At 45.2% G+C, this 17,968-nt stretch overlaps 2 long non-coding RNA genes across 3 annotated transcripts; one reads left to right on the top strand and one right to left on the bottom strand.

Moving 5' to 3' along the window:
- Positions 1–1,931: 1,931 nt before the first annotated feature.
- On the top strand, positions 1,932–12,275 carry LOC137865509 (uncharacterized). Of its 2 annotated transcripts, none has more exons than XR_011101949.1 (3): positions 1,932–2,387; positions 2,985–3,082; positions 11,793–12,275. It is a non-coding gene; the product is annotated as an uncharacterized lncRNA (long non-coding RNA). The 2 variants fall into 2 exon arrangements; XR_011101948.1 differs by lacking the exon at positions 11,793–12,275 and adding an exon at positions 4,126–5,735 and having other exon boundaries at positions 1,933–2,387.
- LOC137865510 (uncharacterized) lies at positions 9,520–13,109 on the bottom strand. The gene is made up of 2 exons (XR_011101950.1): positions 12,439–13,109; positions 9,520–9,934 (listed from the first exon to the last, which is right to left on the bottom strand). It is a non-coding gene; the product is annotated as an uncharacterized lncRNA (long non-coding RNA).
- Between the last annotated feature and the right edge of the window lie 4,859 nt (positions 13,110–17,968).

Genomic DNA, 17,968 nt, shown 5'->3' with positions numbered 1-17,968 from the left:
CGCTCGGCCGAGCCCCCGCTGGCTCCGCGGCCGCGCAGCCCCTTGCGCAGGGCCGGAGGGGCTCCGCGGCTCGGCCAGGTGAACTCGGAGCGGGGCTGCCGAGAACCATGGGGGCTGCCCGAGTAGCTCCCTACCTCCAGCATCCCTCCCTGCCACTGCTTCGGCTCGCAGCGCTGTCCCGGATTTTTCTTTCTTCCTTTCTCCCCCCGCCAAGTTTTGATTTCCTCCTTTGCAGGACTGAAGAAAGAATAATTCCCCACGATCGAGAGGGAAATGGGTATTTTGCTCCTTATTTGACCATTTTTTTTTTTCTTCTTTATTAAATCATTATGTTTCACTCCATTAAGGTTAGAGTGAATCTGAAGTTACACGCATACAGGCGCACAGAGCACACCCTAAATAGCTTATTGCATAATCCCACATAGCGTGTGCAGTAATGCAGCATGCAGTGGTCTGCTAGGATCCCACACTGGACTTTTCTTTTATGCAAGAAGGAGAAGAAGGAGAAAAAAAAAAAAAAGCATTCAGTGTTGCCTTTTTTTGACTTTCAAATGGTGACTTTTGGTAGTGAGTTCGGAGCACAGCATGAAGTGCTTCAAAATGTTTTCCTACTATTGCATCCAGGACTGAGGAGAGACGATTTATATTTGTGAGCTGGTCCTGCCCATCACGGTGTGTGGAAGTGTTAGAAAATAGACTGCGGTGTTATCCAGACCTAAGGTACTGCAAATCCTTTGCCTTAAACAGAATTGCTCCAGTGGGGGCTTATCTTATTCATAGGTTTGTCACAATATGGCTGGAATAAACATATTGCAGCAAAGAGAGAAAAAAGCATTCCACGTAAGGAAAGCAGTATGTTTTCCTGTCCCACAGAGGCTGCTATTAGGCTTTAGAGATAGTTGTCCTCTGCCATATTTTATTTCCCCTTTTAAAGTTTCACTGTTTGTCTTAAGGCACAGATGCAAAACACTGCATTTCCACTTTATACATGTGTTCTTTTAAAGGATTTGTTTAGATAAGGAAACCAATGCTAAGTGTTCTCACTTGAAAGAAATTAAATATATAGAATGATAAGCTGCTGCTAAAATATATAAAAAACACTTAAATTAATAATAAGAACTTGTTCTGAGGCAAAATTCAATTTTACTTCCTATTATGCAACCCTTGCATGTAAAGTTGCTTTAATGCAAAATAGCAGCTCATCAAATATTCTGTTTTATTGGTATCAAAAATTTATGATATCCTGAGGCATGAGGGGCAGAGAGCAAGGTAGGAAAGATGTGTCCTTTTACCAAGTTTAGTGCTTTCTTTAAAGAAACATATCAAACTTCTTTATCCTTCCTCCTGCCATGGTTTTGGAGGCAGTGGGTGAAGGTTTATACCAGGGAGATCTCCTCCAGTGACAAGGGCACCGTGCAGCTCTGATGCACATTTTGGTAACCGTACGCTCTCTGCAAGCTCCTGTTTTCACCATGATGCTAAGAGATATTAAGTCATGTCTGCGCGGATATGGAGATGGGTTCATTTCTGAACTCTGATGTTTTAATTCGGTATTGCAACACTGCATATGTGTTGCAAATACACCGCATAGTTTGTGCCTGTATTTGACTGTCGAATCCCACAGCCTCCCACCAATAAAACACAGCTCTGGTTCTGCTTTAGCCTAGGCTTCTCACTAATGGGCCTTCATTTGTTTCCAGAAAGATGCTCCTGGCTTTATAATGGATATTAAACACTGTCACAAGGGCGTTGTGTGCAGAGCAATTTTTTTCTGAAATAAGTGTAGCAAGAAATCCGTGCCAAGCATCTGACACCGCATGCAGAGAATTAAACACTACTCAGTCCTTCTTCTGCAGGACTTCAGGCAAGCGATGGAAGGAGGCCTCTCTGTGCCCTTTGACAGCTGGGTGGGGAAGCTGAGGCACCACGGGCCGAGGACAGGCTTGGTGGGACAGGTCCCACCGTGCTGTGCTGCTCCTGCAGCCAGCAGCGCAGGCACCGCATCGCCCACAGCAAGGGGCGTGGAGGGGCAGGCAGCGCAGGGCGCTGTAATCCTGTCTTTTAATGGGTCCTGTCTCATTTGCCAGTGAATGGAGCAGAAACTTTCCTGCTGGTTCAGGGGACCCATTCAGAAGAGAAATCACAAAGGGCAATAAACCCGCACCTTGGACTTCTGCTAACTGCTTCTTCCTTGCTCCTGCGCCATGGTGCAGTTATTGCCTAAAGCCTCTGCAAACACGAGAAAGGGAACGTACATTGCAGCCAGCTCTCTGAGCTCACACAGCCCTTACAGCTCGCTGGATCTCCATTTCCCCCTGATTTAAGGTGGCCAAAGATTACAGGCAAAAGGGTTTTGAGTCTGAAATCTCTACCTACGTGATTCTAAGGTAAAGCTTTTATATTTATCCTCGGTCTGCCCCCCCCCCCCATCTTGCATGGCATCCAGCTCCACATGTCATGGTGGTGCTATTGCAATGTTAGCATCAGCTCTAGGACCGAGCTATCCCATGTGGATGCTGAAGCAGAGAAACGCAGGGTACATTCAGGACCTCAGAACGATGGGACTGTTAAACTCCTCTTGACACAGTCCGTCCTTATTTTTATGTCAGCCTTGACCTGTGGATCAGGCATTTCATTCTGGGTATTGCAGCGGTAACGCTACACTGGGCTGCGAGAGCACATGCTGATCTCAAGGCTTGGGAAAGCTCAAATTCATTTGGTCCAGCACTGGTTTGGAGGAGCGACAGGTTAACCCACAGATGGATAAAGGGCATAGCAAGGATGGCAGCGGAAAATGTTTGTGGAAGGATATTTCCAGGTTCTCTCTTTTCTCAAGCCAGACACCCGTAAGAGCAGGGTATTAAGCGAATACCTGTGAGCCTCTGGGGCTAAGTGACTCCTGCGTAAGTCAGGTAGCCAGACAGGAATCATGATAATAACAGTAAGAGAAAAACCTACGGCTTTCTGATTTTCTGTATTAGCAGATTTCTCCCATGGGGTGATTTCTGTCCTACTGTGTGCAGACTTAACCCACGAGGTGACATAAAATAAAAGGACCCTTTCCTGGTAGCATTGAAATCAGGTAAGTTTAAATTTGAAACAAACAGATTTTATATTCACATTACTGAGCTCAATAATTAATGAGATAGAGTAGCTGGGATCAAATTTAAAACATAGCAGAGGTATCAGCTGGTCTCTGCTCCAGAATATAAACCAATGTTTCTATTAAACATCTTGTGTCTTAAAAGAAACCTTTCTCCATGATCTGTTTTCAATTGAACATGACAGTAAATATATAAAGCTTACTGGATCACATTGTTTACAGATGAGGCAGTTTAAAGGTGAAATTATTTTTGCTTTAAATCTTCCATGTTTGAAAATGAAAGGCATTTCTGGAGTAGCTGCTGAAAAACCAAAAATGCCAAGAAAAAAAAAGAAAAAAGAAAAAAGGAAGAAGATAAAATGTGGCACCGTGAGGGTTAAGCAAGGTCCTAGGATCCAAGTAAATATTTATATGAGTGTTCAAAGGTGGGGGGGGGGGGGGGGAGGGAGGGGGGTTGGTGGGGAGAATCTCAATATAACCAAAATATAAATCACGGTGCTTTATGTTAGCTGTCAAATTATTCTAGCCCCTGCATTCCAGTACTTGCTCTACTGGTAATGTCACATACAATATGTGGGCTTATGCCCTGGTGCAGGTTTGGCAGGTAATTAAATTCAGTTGTATGGAGGTTTACACAGAGTCCCTCCGATCCACTGCAAGACAAACAACCTGTTAACTGTGAGCACTGTGAGTGTGCGAAGCAGTTTGGGAAGAGGGATTCTCACGAGCAGGGGAGAAAAGGCAGTCTGGGGCTGTGGGCTCCCTGCCTGCCTCCAGCGCAGGTTAACTCCTTGGTGCCTCGGCAGCTCCTGCGCTCCACAGGGGAAATGAAATCTGGGCAGTGGCTGAAGCAGCAGCCAGGCGTTTGTCAGAGGAAAATAATAATAATAAAAGCAAGCCCAGAGGGCAGCTAGCCCTCGGGTCAGGTTTGCCTACATTCTTGACCTGGGGGAGACTAATCGTTCTAGAAGTCATCTGGGTGATTTAGGCTCCCTGCTTCACCCTGGCTCTGCATATTGCAGACAGAGTGAATTCTTCCTGGCAACTTCACGATGCAGCCTGCTTCCAACCTGAAGTGGTCCTGGAGAACCCCAGCTCCTTCCCTGGGAGCTTGCAAACGATGGCCAGAACTTGCATCTCCCAGCTTTGGATGAAACTCTTCCAGAAAAAATGAACCAGAATCAAAATCCAAAGCTCAGCCTCATGTCCACTTTCTTCTCATTTGGCTCCCTTGCACGAGTAGGTGGGAAAGGGAGGCTTTCAGATACACTTTTCATTTTGCTCTTTCCTGCCAGAGGTGCTTCCATCTCCCTGGGGAGGTCGCAGCCCTGGGAGGCACCCTCACCTCTCCAGCCCCACGTAGGGAATGGGCTGTAGGTTCAGCGCTGGGAACCGGAGTGCCGCCAAGCCCCACCTGCGTGCATGTCCCGTCGGTGTCAGGGAGCCGTGCCAGCAGCAGCACCAGCGCCGTGCGACACCCTTGTATTTAACCGCGGAATTAGCATGGCACCGAGATGACGGGTTATTGCCCTCCGGCTCTCTCCCCACGCGGTGCGTCAGCCCAGCCTCCGACCGCAAAGACAGAGGCTGGGGGCAAAGAGTAATTCCTTCCTCATGTGGGTTACATTTCGCTGCCTTTCTGTGGAGGCTTCCAGAAGGGAAATCAAGCTGTAAAGGGGACACCCATCCACAAGGAGAGCCCCACGCCGGCAGCGTTTGGCAGGGGCTGGTGAGCAACCACCATCTGTTGAGCTGCCATCCATTTGCCTCGAAGTGAGAGCACCCATTCATATTCATCTAACCAGTCTCTTATGCTAATCTCTGTCTACCTCCTTTCTTATCTTCTACTCATATACAAAATCGGAGAACCCAGGCCTTTTTGAATGAGCACAGATTCCTGTTACACAGCTAGGGAAATACTGGGTTGAATCCTGACAGTAGGGAAAGAAAACCACACCAAAAACCCAAATCAAGTGGAGATTAACTTTTGGAATCACTCAGGTCCATGTATCTGCCCTGATCAAACAGCGATTTGTCTGTCTGATAGGAGTTTAGATAAAGTTTTCAGCAATTTGCAGTAATTATATGTGAAAGGGGAAGAAGCAGAGGGTTTCCAGGCAACATGCTGCAGAAGGGGAGTTTTGGAGGAAGGCAGAGAACCCCTCGTTAAACATCTGCCACCCTGCATGGAAGGTAGTGGTGATTTCCCTGCTCTGAAGGAGTTCCTCCCTCCTTTTTGCTCCCTTCATTCTTCTCGTGCTGCTGCTCAAGTCAGCCAAGGGAAAGAGAAAATCCCTGGAGAGCAGGAAAATACTTTCCAAAACAAGTTCTTGCCTCTGATTACAAGTGGCAGGTATTAAAAAAAAAAAAATAGATCCCAAGGAAAGTGCCTATCACCTCCCCCGTAAGGACTTTGCTCCCATGTCACAATTATGCAAGCTAGAGCACAGTGCAATGCTCAGTATATTCAAGATAGTTGTCAAGACCAAAGTATAAACATTTCCAGCAAATGCACTTAATAGAAGTTTGTTTGCCAAGTGCTGCAGCCTCCTTTCTTGGTTATGACAAGGAAAAGGCCTTTTTCATTAAGTGGAGAAAGTACTGCTCCCCTTCAATTAAAAATAAAATAAAATCCTAGGCCTTTGAAAGTAAATCTATTTCTAGCCTTTTGCTTCGTGACCGATTGGCTCTAGAAGTAATGTACCCAGGGGTTACTTGAGTCCCTCCGTCATGTACTCCTTTTTACAGACCTTCACTATGGGAGCACAGCCCAGCTCCCAGATGGGCCTGAGCTGATCCAGCAGATGATATGGAGAGTGAGCTCACAACTGGGATCCAAAGGGGATGCAGAAGAAAGGGAGTGGAGGCCCCATTGCACACAAAACATGGCCACGTTCCTGGGAGAACAGAGTCCGTGGGAATTTGGCCATCAGACTTTGTCGGGGCTAAAGTTTCACCCCAGCCTCCAATGGGGGTGAGATGCCTTCTGCCAGGAGATAGCAAAGACAAGGAAGAGAGGCATTGCAGAAGCAATTAAACTATAATCAGTATCTGCCTTCGCTTGAATCACTTTGCTCCACCCTGAACATGCAGTACAGCAGGGCTGGAAGCTCCTCCAGCCAAGAACTTGGGACTCCAGGGAAGGGGTGTGTTTGTTCCTCTTCTGAACTAACAGCTTTATTCCAAAAGCAACCACGGTTGTCTTGAGCTACTGTCGCCAGTTCAGTATGCCTTTAGCAGAAAACAGAAGCTTCCCGTGAATGAAAATCATCATCTTTCTGAAGATGGTGCTTCTGTTTTAATTAACTAATGTGCCCTATAGATTCATGCTTTTTTCCTTGAAATCTCACTTGGCTTCTTTAATCGCTGTTCTCAATGACACAGTTTAATTCCCCCTCCCCAGACTGCAATTGCTTTTTCCCAGGGCACTCTCACTGAGAACGCCCACGAGAGCCTTCTCTCATAGCTGGAGTGCGGGAGGAGCTGCTTCGCATTAGAGAACCTGCTGATGACTCTGCTATGACTCCACACAGGCAATGACAGACCCCCCCTTCCCCCCCCCCGACTGCATCCCTCCATGCTCCCACATGACAGAAATGTTGGCTGGAAAGGAGCTCCAGAGGTCTCTCATTCATCCAACCTCCCACTCAAAACAGGTTTGTCGCCAGCATCAGATCAGGTCATCCATGGCTTTGGATGGAGAAGTCTTGAAAAATCTCCAGGAGTGGAGATCCCACCACCTCTCTGGGTGTCTCTTTCATCCCCATTCTGGTAATTCTATTTCTAGGAATTTACCCATCTTCAAAACAGCTCTCTCCCACCAGCAGAGCAATAACTTCAGGATGTTTTACAATACACAACTCCTGTCCTTTGAGGACCTGATGACCCAGATACAAACAAGAAGCTGAACACTTATCATGGGAACTGGGAACATTAAGTCTTGTGATTAGATGCTCAAAATCCCCACCAGACTGTTCCTTAAACCTACAGTCTGGAGGCACCTGCAGTATTAGCAGCAAAGCTCTTCAGGCCCATGAAGTTCTGCTCCTGAGACAGCCAGAAGCAACTGGCTGCCTGTCTCCAACTCAGGTCTCATTCACATACATGAAAATAAGGTATTCTGTCTCTCCCAGGCTGAAGGCTCATGGTTTCTCAGTGCACTTCCACCAAATCTACCCGATGTGCAGCATGATTTATGCACCAAGCAGATATGTAAACTACCACTCATTCACCTACACGTGTGTTTGCAACCCCCTTCCCTCTCTGTGGCACAAGTTATTCTGTCCAAAGCAGAACAGCTTTGGTAGAGCAGAATAAGAAAGCAATGGTGCCAAGCATCTTTGGGAATGGGTTCTAGCACCCTTGGGTGCTGTTGCAAAACCAGTCCCTGTCTCTTGCCCACCCAGGCAGGCAGCCAGAACATGAGACTCTGATTAAAAGGAGGTCTTTGGATGCCCAACTTTGGGAGAAAATTCTACGTGTGGTAGCAGGGCAGATGCCCAGGTAGGGCTTTATGAGGTGGGTAATCCTCAGGAGAACCTGTTTTGAATCATCACTTTATTTCCTAGCAGCTAGCTTGGATGGCTCATTGCCTGGCTGGTAGCAGGGCTCACAGAAGAGTCGTGACCATTCTGGTGAAAATGTCTTGGTCCTGGTATGTTGGCCACCACCAACACACACACACACACAGATCCCACAGAGGAAGCAGAGGAAGGATCCAATAACTACAAATCAGAGGAAGATGAAATTCCAGCCTCCAAACAGAGGGCACTTCTCTGTAAAAATAAGTCTAAAATAATCTGGGATTGGAACAACTCATGAGGGGTTGTAAATGGATATTCCATTGCTTGGAAATTGTAGGGAAAAGTTTGGATATTTTCCCAAGATTAATTTTAATCAAATTAGGAATTAATCCAGACATGTCCTATGGTCTATTATACATATGAAATCAGATTAGGTGGTCACAGTGGTTTCTTCTGGTCTTTTACAATCACTGAAAAAAAAAAAAAAGTGATTGTGGCCACAGTGAAACAGTGAAGAAATACACCACTGAACTAGTAGGGAGGCTAACAGACATGAAAATATTATGAATTCTAGAAGTTATATAATAGATTGCATTCACTTCAGCAAGAATTCCACCATTGTTATTTTTTTTCCACATTTAATTTAAAGAGGCAATATCCTTTTAAGCTTCCATTCTGCAGCAGGGTAGATTAAATTTAAAATAGAAAAGTGCTGCAGAATAGATCGAGGGATGTTCAGGGCTGGAGGACAACTTAATGAAGCAGAAACTGAAATACCATACGTCTCCAATAGCCTTAATTTATACAAATATTATCTTTGTGTCTTTCATAACATGATGCAGAGGAGCTGAGAGTACAGTGTAATTCCTTAGCTTTTCAAGATAATTTTATCCATTTTAGTACCTGGGTTTGAAACCAGCCCAATTCAAACCAAAAGAGCTATAAAGATTTTTGCTCTAATTGCCGAAACAGGCTTGCACATATAAAATCAGTGTAATGGTTGGAAAGGGCTGCATGGTGTATAAATAGGGAAAAGTCCTGGACCACCTCGAGTCCAGTCCTGCCATGGTTGTTCGGAGCGGTCAGTGCTGACACGTGCAGACCCTTGGGATTGGGGCAGAATCCACTGTGATGGGGACTGGAAACCCTCCTGACACAGGTGTACTTTCCAATCCAGCACCCCATGCTGTAGCTGGCTTGGTTTTGTGGCACCGTACTGGGTCCCACAATTTTTTTTTTTTTTTCCCATTCCACACCAAGCTCTGGGATCAGGTGAACAGGACTGCGGCCCCAGCTCACTTGGTGCTAGCAATAAAAACCAGAGCAGCAGCAGCAGCAGGAGAGAGCTCTAGTGTGGTGTGTAATTGAGATGGGGTTTATTTCCAGCTGGAGGAGGATTACAGGCTGGCTTAGGCTGGGAGAAGGATCAGGGTGCAGTAAAGGATGGGGACAACCACAGGCAGTCCTCTCTGCCGTGGCCCAGGCTGACCAGGGACTAGGGAGCAGTGTCACCAAAGCAAGCAGCTTGCTCCGTGCTGTGATCATAGAGGAGAAAAGCCTGAAGCACCCTTCTCCAAGGCTCTGCCCCAGCAGGTTGTGAGGGGGACACGGTGGCCCTGCAAGAGGAGGCAGCTGCCCCTTGCCCCAGCCTCCCCTGAGTGCCTCCTCCTGCGCGGGGAGCTGCACCCATGCCAGGGGCTGTCCCCATCATTTCCATGGCCCTATTCCCCCACGGCGACCGCTCCCCTTCCCTCGCAGCCTTTCTGGCTGAATGTAAAAATGCTCAACACTTTCATGTTAGAAGTAATAACTTTTGGCCTGCTTGACCTCTCAAATATTTTGGGATCTCAGCGCACTCTGTAGGATAGCAGAGCTCTCTCTGCTTCCCACTCATTGCGTGATCCCAGTTAAGTCAGCCTCTCTGTGAATTAATTTTCCTTTCTGGGAGGCAAAATAATATCATTTACTATCCTCTGAAAGAGACTTTGAAACTTAAATGGGAGGTATCTAATGTTTAGCACTTATTTATTCACAGATGTTTGAATCTGTTCAAGACATGTAGAACTGGGCTTTTTTCTTTTTACTCAGCATGTTAGAAGTGGGGAGAAAGAAAGAGAAAGAAAAAACATGTTGCTGGAAGACATCTTCATTCTGAATAAAAGTAGAGTTCATTAGTGAAGAGGGTTCATCATTTCTTTATTCTTTACAACATGCATTTTCATGATTGGTTACAAGTCTGGCATTGCTTCTCCCTTCATATGCTGCCAAGAGTTTTCTATGATCTTAATTTTTCCCCCTCTATGGAAATCTAAGGAAAAAAAAATTCCATATATTAGTCTGCAAGCATTTGATTGACACATAGATTAATGTTACACAATTAAGGAGTGTTATCAGGTGAGTGCTTCAAAAATCACAATATTTCACAGGCAGGCAGGCTTCCTGACACCACGGTAAGTAGAAATACTTTATAAAAATTATTTAGAATCACCATCTATCATCATGAAAAACCTTGTGTTGTGCTAAAATAATTGACAGGTTGATAGCTGTGAAATGTTTCCAATCCAATAAAATACAACATGGTATTTCCAATAACAACACCGATATGCAAGGATTTACAATGGTTACCAATTTATTACAGAGATGATGGAGTTCTAATTTGTGAGCAACTTGCATGTATTTCAACTCCATGATCAGTGTCCTTCAAACTATTGCTAATCCAGTCATTTCTTTCATGAATAAACGAGCCATGAATATGCATATTAGATGTAGCACAGCATGGGCTGCTCTGCCACCTTACATCCAGAAGGTCACGGACATTTCTTAGATGCTAAATATTCCCTCCACCTCAGCTAGGTATCGAGCAGCTCCTCGGTTTCCTAATGCTGTTAAAAGGAGGTGTAATTGGGTAGAAACCCTCACGTATTTACTCCCCGGTGGTTCACGTGGAAGAAAGAGGGGCTAGAATTAAAAGGATGGGGTTGGAAATGAACCTGCCAGACACTCGCAGGCAGCTCATCAGTCAGTGAAGGGGAACCTGATGGCTCTGCCTCCTCCAGCAGCACTGCACAGCCCTCAGCTGGGGCTAGGAGCTCAGCTGCAATCGCCTTGCTGATCCATCTCAGCTGGGCTGGGTAAATCCTCTGCTCCATCCCCTGCTTGGAAATACTATCAAGGATCTTCAAATAAAAAATCAAATTCCTGCATCAGCCAGGCCCCTTGGTGCTGGTGGAGGATGCACCTCTCCCTGCCTTCTCGTCTTCCCTTCCCTCCCAAGAGGTGTGAAGGCAGTATGGGCTTCTCTGTTACCCAGGAGAATCAAAAACAAAAACAAACAAAAAATGTTTTGGAAGGTGAAAGACCTCTTCCATTCACTCATTTCGCTTGTGTCCTTGGAGTTAAGGGGGTAATTTGGATCTTAACCAAGGGTTTATGCCGCAGACGGACTCTGGCATTGGTGGAGAGTAAAGGGAATGAGGCTTCTGCTAAAACAACCCCAAAAAAAGTCACAGAGGTTCCTGACTCAGACCTCTTCTCAGGGCTACAGGAACACAAACAGCAGCAGGTAAAATCTGTGGCTTTTTATGCAAGTTTTGTTTAAAAGAGAAATACCTTTGGACTGTTTTTTTCTTGTAAGGCAAACATTTGTTTTAAGCAACCATCCAGATATTTCCAGCAAGGTTCAAGTACCAGGGATTTCCTTTCCACACCCTGCCCCCAAAATTAACAAGAGAGAAGGCACATAATATCCTAGAGTAACAATTAACCTTCAGCAGGCTTCCTTGTCACACAGCGTATGCAGATTCAGGAGGAAGAAAAGCTCAGATGAATGCACACCAAAGCACCGTCCTTTCTGATCCTTACTGGAGGACACGGGTTCATAAAGAAGTCCGTTAAAAAAATGGACCCAGTTCTGCAATGGGCTCTTGTGAGGCACCCGGGTAAATGTGGTTGTCCTTCTCCAAGGTCTCACTGCAAGTCTAGAACTTTCAACAGGAATTTACTTAATTACTGGGTTATTGAAATCCCATTTGTAACTATATTTACACCTAACCATATATACAACTAGATAACTCTATGTAATTATATATATATAGTCATAGTTATACACACTGTTAGAATGAACGTGACTACCATTGCATTTGCAATTATCTGACATTTTTCACCAGATGAGCTCAGTGGACCTCAAAAACTCCAACCTGGAAGCAGAAAATGCTGAGTTTTCCAGCAGTAACCTATGAAGGGAACCAGTGTGGAGTTCCCACTTCCCACCCAATGTGGCTCTGGTCTTCATCTGTAAAAAAAATAAAATCTTACTCTTCTAACTATGGCAATTCTTCTCCAAAAGATGCTTTTGTTGTCAGAGACATGCTTGTGTTTCCAGTGTTATGTGTAATTGCTCCAAGAGGAGAGATATTACAGGAGGTTATTAAATTATTTACATGGTACGCAGGATTGGATTATAATTTCCAGAGGAAAGAAGCCCAACACCCATCCAAAGTTATTCAAACAGATTAAATATAGCCACTGGTCTTAAATCCAGGCAGTGGGCTGGTTTCACCACTGCATGAAATAAATCTGGGTAGGTCAGGTTGGCTCCCCCGCCACTGCCCATTTTCTTTACCCAACCTGACTTAGACCGCTTCACTCAAATATTTTCTTTCACATGTTGCTGGCAAAAGCATCAAAACCATAGCTGGGCTTGTATTACAGCTGACAAATCACAGTAATTTGTGATCAGAGCTACTGCAGTTTCTTGGAGCAACTCGTGCAGCCATGGGGGCCAAGTGCGACTGACTGCCCTGCGACAATTACCTGCTAGAATTTCTGGGAGCTGCCAAGTAATTCGGGTTAACAGCTCTTTTCCTTGCAGAGGCACCTTGCAAAGCAGGGCTGGCCCCACGGTACCTCATCGGGATCGGTCCCAGCATTCAGAGGAACTGCATTACTGGGATTAAATTGGCCACAGAGGTCTGTGATGTTGAGAAGATTGTTATTGTCAATGAAAACAAAACAAAGCCAATTTAACAGCTCTCTGAGCATCCCTGGTCAATGGAGGAGGTTAGCCCTAGGAATTAAAATAGGACCCTGTCCTGCTTTTCATCCATGCTGTCACCTGCTGTGTTCCACTGATGGATGTGAATGGTTGCAGGTCCCTGCATGGGGAGAGCAAGGGCTGCTCCCTAGCACATGTTGCCACCACAGTCATTTTACACCTGACAAAATTACACATTTTTTTTTAAGAGTGCTTTAAATTCCTTGAGAAACCCAAGTAATCTGCTTGTAACGAAAAGTGAAACCCTCAGCATCATTTCAAGGTACAAACACTAGTTCTGTTCAGGAGAAGTTTCAGGGCCTCTTTTTCTAAATTTAGCCAGGTTTCAACATTACTGAGGAGGACAACCAGTCACAGCCTGGATTCCTCATTTGATTTTGCCCTTTCTTTTTAAGGGTTCCTTTATTTGTCTGAAGCATTACAGAACATACTTTAAAGTTGATGCGTTTCGATCATTCACATTTTACAAGCTGAGTTTTCAGCTTGCAGCTCCTGGCTTTGCCAAGAAGTTTCCAATACCTTTGCAGACTGGTGTATTGCCTGATGGACTGCATCATCAAAGGCTACCTCTCTTTGGGGGAGCAAAGCTGGCAGTTTTATTATGTTGCATGACACAAGGGTCTTTTGTGGGCACTTTGCTCTTTTTTTCTTTCTAGGATTCCTTACTCCAAAATAGAATAACTTTAAAGAAAAAGAAAGAGTACAAGACTTCTCTTTGTGTTTTCAGCTAGCTAACTGTCATGATTTTATGGGGAGTCTCATGATACCTGGCATTTTTCTTAAAATCGTAGACCTTGGAGTCATGTATATACCAGTCTTGGCATTAATGAAGAGGTTTCCACCATCCATGGATGTGGGGAGAACGTGAAAATCCAGAGAGCAGAAGAACCCTGAAACTGCTTTTAACCAAAGCTTATGTTTTAGGATTGAAAATCCCAGTTCTTGGAGGGGCAGGGAGGTGTGGAGGCAGATGGGGCTCCTTTGCCCAGCGTTGAGGTATGATAACTCTGCCACTGAAACACATCCTTTGAACCTCAGCCCTCTGTTTCGATTGTGTTAGGCTAATTGGAGTCAGAGGCCATTCAAACTTGCAATAGGAAATGAGATTTGGGGAAAACCCACACCCAGAAGAGAGGATTAAAAGGAGCTTCCTCAAATCCCAGGCTGAATCTTGCAGACTGACTGCGAGAGATCTAGGCATGCTAAATTTAATCTAAAATTTAGAATTCTAAAGTGAAATTAAGCAGAAGAAAAATACTGTCACTAACTCAGCTGACAAGAGAGGAGCTGGCAGATCAGCCTGCAGGTCAGCTCCCAACTTCATCTTATCTGAGGCATTGCCAACTGAAGGACTACAAGCATCGTTCAAGTAGCTCCAGACCACCACGAAGCTCTCTGTAAGGACAGAGGCCATCGGCCTCTTCTCCCATAGTTAGGTTTTCCAGGACAAGGATTCCTGGGCCCATGCAGAAGAGTCTTTCCTTAAAGCTCCCGTGGGGAAGCAGAGTGGATAATCCAGATGACAGAACAGGCCTTGCTCACTTCAGTACTTTTTCCTGTGTCGTAACAGACGCTTGATAACAAAGCAGACCTGCATAAGCAAGTCAGCCCATGGCAAAAAGAGTAATCCACTTAAGTTGGGTGGTTTCTGTGGTGCAATACAGCGTAACACTGCTTCCCCTCTGGCAGTCCTCGCTAGAATCTAAGACTCATTATAAGTAAAACAAGTTTGTGAGGCTCAGACAAGAGACCACTTTGTAAAGTAACTTGTGCGTGCATGACTTGAAAGAGCAAGAAGAAAGCACACTTAGGACACGTTATTACAGGAGCTGGCAGCAGGTAAAGGCCTCCTTTCTGGCTTTAACTGGTTTATTAGCAATAGGACTGCAGCACCGTGGCTATGAGTTAGTGTGAGCTGGGACTCCACTACACCTGGCAGTAGGAGATGTTCTGGTCCTAAAAAGCCTGTGCACAGAGGGGCTCTTCCAAGCTGCGTAGGTAAGGCAAAGGTACAGCACATAACTGCCTCTGAAGCTTTGCAAGGTTTGAGGCTTTTATCCCTACATTTCTCTGTTAAGCACTGCCCCTAGATCGAGCATCTTTAAACTTCGCTGCACACAGTTTAGGATTCTGCAGGTGAACCCAGGGCAGGTTAGTACCAGGCACGAGGCATCTGCTATAGCAGCTCCCCAGCCCTTTGCAGCTCTAGGTCTGCCAGAGCCCAAAGGAACCACGGAGCAGCCTCACACATCACCGTGCCCCTAGCAGCACAGGCACCGATTCCTCACCCTGCACGGGTGTCTGCTGCTGCAGGAGGAGCCTGCTGAGCTGTGTGAAGCCCTCGCAGCCGGGCCCTTGGAGGAGCTTGACCTACTTTGGAAGAGGGATGTCAGAGTTTGCATTCTTCCTCCCAACCTTTACCAGCTGCTCTTTATGTAGGGCCTCCAACACCACTCATTAGAGGGGTGTCAGCAACCCGGCTAGAATGCACTTCACTGAGATCAAAGCAGCATGCAAAAATCCCATATTCAGTGTATTTATTAGAGATCAAATAGCACCTATAAAGCATGTGATTTTTTTTTTTTTTTGACTCTACTGATCCTACATTGAGCAGCTGCTTATCTCCTATATTATGGAGATCTTCCTCACAGTAACACGATGCTAGGAAAATAAGGCTTATTTCACATTTTTTCCTTTCTTTTTTTTTTTTTTTTTTGGACTTTCTCTCACAGCTTTCTCTCAACCCCTACAAGCAGGAAACAAAAACAATCTCAAGCTTATCTACACCCTACTACCACTACTATTATCACCTCATAGCAACCAACTAGCTCTTGCTTATTATAAATCCATCATGAAATTCCAATACTATATTTCAGAAATAGTAGTTTACTGAACAGAAGGCCTTTGCTTAGGAAACCCATACAATTTTCACAGGCATCCCCCTCTTACAAGAGGATGCATAGCCTGTTTCTAACATCACAGCTTGCCCAACCACAGCTGCTCATCCTTTTCTCCAACATCTCTCCATGGGCATCAGCTGTTTTCACTCAGCAGCCCATCAGGTTGTATAAAATGAGGGGTTTTGCCTTCTTGCTTTTCCTCTGCACATTTGTGGTAGCAGCTATAGGCAGCAGCTTGGGGTACAGGCAGACTGCAGACGGGAGAACACCTGGGGGGTTTTATTTTCCCTTGTAAGGTCTTAAGGAAGAAGTTGTGCTCTGCTCATCAAGCAGTGGCTGGTGTCATTTGGTGGCAGGATTTGTCAGATAGAAAGAATACCCTGATGTGCTCTGGGAAAATTAAGAAGAGGAAGGATAATTTCAGGCTTAATTTAGCAAACATTTTATACAGGCACCCACTGGGGAGGAAGGGTAGTCAGCCAGTTAAAATACCGCCTTTGTACAGAGCACTTGGCCTTTGGCTTTTCCACAGGCTTCCTGTAGAACCTGTAATAAAATCACTGGGAGACAATCATTTTTGAAGTCCTTTAGGCAAGTAAAATCCTTAGGAAATTACTCTGGAGAATTGTCTTGTGTTAATGCCTCAGTTTCTCAAATATATATATATATTTTACATTTATATATATATATAAAACAGTAGTATAACTTCTACTCCATCTGTGTTGTCCTCTCAAGCACAGGGCATCTCTGAACTTGGGTTTACACTTTGCTATGAAGAGTGAGGATTGGGTGAGGTCTGCATGTGTCACCTGCGTGCCCTGCTGGCTCTCCCTTTTCCATGGCAGGGCTGTGGCAGCCTCAGCAAGCACCAAACAGAGGATGGGGATGGCCATGGGGCAGGTGAGCAAGCTGGCTCCAAGAGGAGATACAATGCAGACACAGTCAGGAGTGTTGGAGGTGTTGGGCTGATGTCTTTCCCAAAAAGTGCTCCATGCATCCTAGGTCTCTGTAGGTCCCTAGCAGGGTAGGGAGCAACTCAACAGGTTTGGGAGGTGTTTCTGCATTTGTTTTTTCCTGATTCCACTTGGGCTGAAATCACTTGACAGTATTCTTTGATGGGTGGGAGGGAGTAGGTGAAGCCCTGTGAAAAATCTGTACTAAAATACTTCAGGTTATTCATTTTAGCATATCAATTTATTGAGACATTTGGCCTAAATTCTGCAGCAGCTTTCCCCAAAGACTTCGGCAATTCAATCCCTTTTTTCCCCCCCCCCCCCCAAAGCACTGTATACTTTAATTAATAGCTTTTATATTTTAGAATAGCCAAAGGCAAACTTCTTTAACCAAAAAAAAAAAAAAGTATATATTGACACACCTTTAAGGCAGTAAACTTTTCTGCATATTAATATTGAAAAGAACCTCATTAATTAGGCAGTCACACACACACAAATCTTCTGATAGAATAAGTGCATTGAAAGTTTTAGATCACTTGGGACAAGTTCTGCCTGGAGCAAAGCTGCAAAGTTAATGCTCTGTATTAACTCTAGCAATCAACCCCCAAAATGGCTGCATCCCTCAAGGCCAGTTGTTCCATTTGATCAGGTTGCAAAGCAAATTAGCATTCTCTTTGCCCTGGCTCTGATGCTTCCTATTCTTTTCATGAATGATTTATTGGTCTCCCCTGCCCAGGATATGCTAGTTTTACCATCTACCTTTTCAGTGATGTTTGCCCCAGTGGAAGGTATCCCCCATGGTGCTGGTGCTAACTGGAACCTGTGCTAGATGTTGCTCTGTCTTGTACTAAACAGCAGCACTTGCTGCGTGATGGCAGGAGCTTGCTCTAGTGACTGCTTTTTTCCTTCTGCTTCCCAAATTGTTGTCTTTATTTAAATAAAACTCCCTTTGAAAGAAAAGCGCTCAGTCCCCAGAGAAAGCCCTGCTTTAGCAGAAAGATGCCAGCCAAACCCTGCTGAGGTGACTTGTAGTAGTAGGCTCTCTGCAAGGAAACTTGTGAAAGCTTGCAGAAAATATGGAGAGTGAGCAAGAAGTCCCACACAGGAGGTGTTTCATGTACTCTGAGCTGTTATTTGGAGGCTGCAGTGCAAAGGTGTTCTTTGCACTGTGTCTGATCCCCCCAGCCTCCAGCATTAGCTGTGCTGGCCAGGACATATCAGGGCTTCCTTGCAGCCTGGGTTTCTTTGTTGTGTGAAAAGGAGTCAGAAGTAGGGGGTGAAAAGGTCTCATCCAGTCCTGGAGTCACCAAATTCAAGAACTGAGAAATTCCCCTTGGTTCTGCACTTGAGGTATAGTAAACAGCTGAAACAAGTCCTTGTCCTGGAGGTTCTTCAGCAACTTCTACTTTTCTTGTTTTGAAGATAGCTGTAAAAAA

Source organism: Anas acuta, chromosome 16 (genome assembly GCF_963932015.1).
Source record: "Anas acuta chromosome 16, bAnaAcu1.1, whole genome shotgun sequence".
Lineage (NCBI taxonomy): Eukaryota > Metazoa > Chordata > Aves > Anseriformes > Anatidae > Anas > Anas acuta.
The sequence above is the reverse complement of the archived record's forward strand: the minus strand, read 5'-3'. Positions and strand labels throughout refer to the sequence as shown.